This window comes from Camponotus floridanus, unplaced genomic scaffold (assembly GCF_003227725.1).
Source record: "Camponotus floridanus strain SB8 unplaced genomic scaffold, Cflo_v7.5 scaffold84, whole genome shotgun sequence".
Classification (NCBI taxonomy): Eukaryota; Metazoa; Arthropoda; class Insecta; order Hymenoptera; family Formicidae; genus Camponotus; species Camponotus floridanus.
This window is the reverse complement of record NW_020229854.1, coordinates 107,059-112,117: the sequence shown is the minus strand read 5'-3', so window position 1 is coordinate 112,117 and position 5,059 is coordinate 107,059.

The window sequence follows — 5,059 nt, the reverse complement described above, 5'->3', positions numbered from 1 at the left end:
AACCGTGTAATAGTACCGTGCAATAAAGTACTTCTAATATAATTATCGGTGTGTCTCTTATTCTCAAGATAGTTATATATATATATATATATAAAGTTTAAAAGAATCGTATGAAATTAAAGGAACAAATGTCATTGGTATCATTACTAAATATTAGTTGTATCCATAGAAAAAAATGTAAAAAAGTATGTAAGAGGTATAAATTGAGGAAATATATATCGGTCATTCCCCGTCAACTGGAACACCTGTCTGCCCAAAATTTAGCGCTGTTTCCAAGAACATGTGACAGCTTCAAAAATTCGTCTACTCAAGAGCTTTCAAAAGATGTGTGGCACTTTGTAAAAATTAAAAATGGCGGTTCTACTATAGCGCCTGGAAGAAAATTGCATGAATTTCCCAAAAAGTCTCAGACATTTCCTTTTAGAAGATGAATTTAGGCTTAAAAAAAGACTTTTTTTGAAGATAATCGAGATCACTGTTCATGAATCTGAAGTCAGGTTAACGAAATTTAAAATGGCGGATCCAAATGGCGCCTAAAACTGCTGTAATCCTATGAATTTTTCGAAAAATCTTAGTTATTATATTCTGAATGTTTGAATCAAACTCGAAATAACTTAATCAGCAATATTCGAAGTCACCGTTAACGAATCTGAAGTAAGATCATTGAAATTCAAAATGACGAATCCAATATGGCCCCTGAAACTGCTGACCGCGTGAATTCAAAATCGCATGAATTTCTCGAAAATCCCTTATTATTATAATATTTTTTTAATAATCAAATCAGGTTCGAGAAGACCTAATTCAAAGTATTTGAGCTCATTATTTACTAACACAAAGAGATAATCAAAATTTAAGATGGCGGATCCAGTATGACGTCTGTAAAAAATCGCTTAAGTTGACCTAAAATCAAGTGAGTTTTGAGATCATTTCTTGTATCTGTCATTCTATATAATATCCACGTGAATTCATATCATCAGTAGGATTTCTCGCTACTGTTGATGCTAACTATTCTGAACTGAGAACAAAATTTACTCAAAATGGTTTTTTAATCACAAGTAATAAATATTAATGAATTGCACACGTTCAGACAAATATACAGGGTGATTCAAAATAACCCCTGTGTCCGTAAAATGACACATTGTTGAGTCAATTCTAAGACGATTTTTCATTTTGCAAAATTTCGTCCGAAGCTTAGTTTTCGAATTATTAAAGAAAGAAGTTAACGCATGACGGGTCGGATACAAGAGGCAGGCAAGGGTGACGCGAGACCCGTCAGACGCGGGCGCTTACGCGGGGCGCCTGCTGCGATCAGCTGATCGCTATACACACAGACACACATGCGACACATACATTCTCTGTCTGCTGTCTGTCTGTCTGTCTCTCTCTCTCTCTTTCTCTCTCTCTCTCTCTCTCTCTTTCATTCGCTCACTCTCTCACGTGTATTTTTTTTTTTTTTTTTTTTTTACGAGAGGGGAAAATGCATTTTATGCATACCCACCGGTCGATCCAGTGAGTTATGTGGGACTCGAGTACCAAGTCGAATTACCAACTCGGTACTCCCTACCCACTAAAAACCCCTCTCTTTTCGCGAATTTTCTTTGACACACTGTCCCTCTGTCCTTCCCGAGATCCGTTTTCACATAACGTTAAAAAATAGTTATTATTACCTTGTTCGATGACTTCTGATGTATTGCTGTAATTGCTTGAAGGAGAAATGAATTTTCCGATAGATCGTACGTTCTCAAATTTAACGTAGATATCACGTTGCACAAGACAGAAATCCACACTAAATTATTAACTGAAAGTTTTTCTTCTTTTATGAACTGCATTCTTTTATAAACTTTAACGTAATCACATTTATTTATTCACTCGATGAGACGAGAAATTTACTGATGACTCTATCACTAATCACTGTCGAATAATAACTGTTGGCGATTAAAAATCACTCGATGAAAGAAACACGCGCGGACACGTTACTACACGACGCGACAATGCGACGATAATTACTCGGCGACTGCAAGTACCGCTGCTTCCTTGTCATGGTAGGTTGCAGTAGGTTAAGGTACTACTGGCGCTATCGAACGCGATCATGTGTTCGATTGAAGAATGCGTGGTAGACGTAAAGAATAAACATTTAACATATTAATATTATTATCATGAATGTGTGTGATGTCGATACATCGTATGATATCTATTTAAAAATTAATTAGATTAAATAAGTGTTTTTAAAATATTTATTACTTTTATACACCCATATTAAATATTAATATTAAATATTTATTTAATTATTTTATCTATATTATTTACTATTTTATTTAACTATTTTATTTAACTATTTTATCTTTAACTATTCTATTTATTTATTTATCTATTTCATCTATTTATTTTTAACTATTTATTATCAATGACCGATTTTCGATCATTGATGATAAATAGTTAAAAATAAATAGATGAAATAGATAAATAAATAAATAGAATAGTTAAAGATAAAATAGTTAAATAAAATAGTTAAATAAAATAGTAAATAATATAGATAAAATAATTAAATAAATATTTAATATTAATATTTAATATGGGTGTATAAAAGTAATAAATATTTTAAAAACACTTATTTAATCTAATTAATTTTTAAATAGATATCATACGATGTATGGACATCACACACATTCATGATAATAATATTAATATGTTAAATGTTTATTCTTTACGTCTACCACGCATTCTTCAATCGAACACATGATCGCGTTCGATAGCGCCAGTAGTACCTTAACCTACCGCAACCTACCATGACAAGGAAGCAGCGGTACTTGCAGTCGCCGAGTAATTATCGTCGCATTGTCGCGTCGTGTAGTAACGTGTCCGCGCGTGTTTCTTTCATCGAGTGATTTTTAATCGCCAACAGTTATTATTCGACAGTGATTAGTGATAGAGTCATCAGTAAATTTCTCGTCTCATCGAGTGAATAAATAAATGTGATTACGTTAAAGTTTATAAAAGAATGCAGTTCATAAAAGAAGAAAAACTTTCAGTTAATAATTTAGTGTGGATTTCTGTCTTGTGCAACGTGATATCTACGTTAAATTTGAGAACGTACGATCTATCGGAAAATTCATTTCTCCTTCAAGCAATTACAGCAATACATCAGAAGTCATCGAACAAGGTAATAATAACTATTTTTTAACGTTATGTGAAAACGGATCTCGGGAAGGACAGAGGGACAGTGTGTCAAAGAAAATTCGCGAAAAGAGAGGGGTTTTTAGTGGGTAGGGAGTACCGAGTTGGTAATTCGACTTGGTACTCGAGTCCCACATAACTCACTGGATCGACCGGTGGGTATGCATAAAATGCATTTTCCCCTCTCGTAAAAAAAAAAAAAAAAAAAAAATACACGTGAGAGAGTGAGCGAATGAAAGAGAGAGAGAGAGAGAGAGAGAGAGAGAGAAAGAGAGAGAGAGACAGACAGACAGCAGACAGAGAATGTATGTGTCGCATGTGTGTCTGTGTGTATAGCGATCAGCTGATCGCAGCAGGCGCCCCGCGTAAGCGCCCGCGTCTGACGGGTCTCGCGTCACCCTTGCCTGCCTCTTGTATCCGACCCGTCATGCGTTAACTTCTTTCTTTAATAATTCGAAAACTAAGCTTCGGACGAAATTTTGCAAAATGAAAAATCGTCTTAGAATTGACTCAACAATGTGTCATTTTACGGACACAGGGGTTATTTTGAATCACCCTGTATGTGCTCAAACGACCAAACTTAAATTGATTGAACCTGACTTCAGATTCATGAACAGTGATCTCGATTACCTTCAAAAAAATTCTTTTTAACCTGAATTCATCTTCTAAAAGGAAATGTCTAAGATTTTTCGGGAAATTCATGCAATTTTCGACAGTTCCAGGCGCTATAGTAGATCCGCCATTTTTAATTTTTACAAAGTGCCACACATCTTTTGAAAACTCTTGAGTAGACGAATTTTTTAAGCTGTCACACGTTCTAAGAAACTGCGCTAAATTTTGGGCAGACAGGTGTTCCAGTTGACGTGGAATGACCGATATATATATAAAAACTATATCAAAATTATTACAATATAATTGGTTATTAATTATTAATAATAAATAATTACTATTTATTATTAATTATTAGTTATTATTATTAAAAATTATTATTATTATCAGAATAGGTGTATTTTCGTAGTAATATTTATCAAATAATTTCTTTTTAATAAGGTTATGTAACTGTAAGAATCTTTAACTAATGCCACAGAAAATCAATTAATATTTAACATTATTTTGATATCGAATACAGGAAATATGTATAAGATATAATTTCCAAATATATTATAGTTCCTGATAGATATCTCGCTAATGTTCGATGGAAATAACTTCGGTGTGAAAGATTATTATTACTGGATCCAAATAAGATAGTTTGCCGCAATAAATATGGTTGAAATTCATACCAAATTAACAAATTAAAGCTACATAAAAATAAAAGTAAAATGATGCTAAAAGTCTTTATATTCAGGTAAAAAGTAAGAAATGAGAAATGACAATAATTAAAATATTGTTAAAATATTTAAGAAGAGAATTTAATATGATATACTAATTAATTTATATATTGATGTTAGTTTATAGAATTAATATCCAAAATATGGTTTATTTTTGATTGGTTCAATAATGAAAAAATTTGATTCAGATAATATCGACATGAACATATCTTTTTTAATGAGACATTTAATTTCATTCTATACTTCTTAAGTTACTATACGTAATTATACGTAATTATAAGTATAACAAAATATAACAAAATATAAATATAACAAATTAAATATAACAAAAAATATTTTTAATAAACATTTTATAATTCAAGTGAGAGAATATAGTACGTAAATTTAATGATCAAACTTTAGTATTTTTTATGTATGTATTAAAAATAAGAAAAAAATATAAACATAGGTCTAAAAACATTTTATTAATTAAAATGTCCAAAATTATGGCGGTATATTTTATAAATGATATTTATTTTTATTTATTGTATAAGCTAAATGTACGAAAGAGTACATAT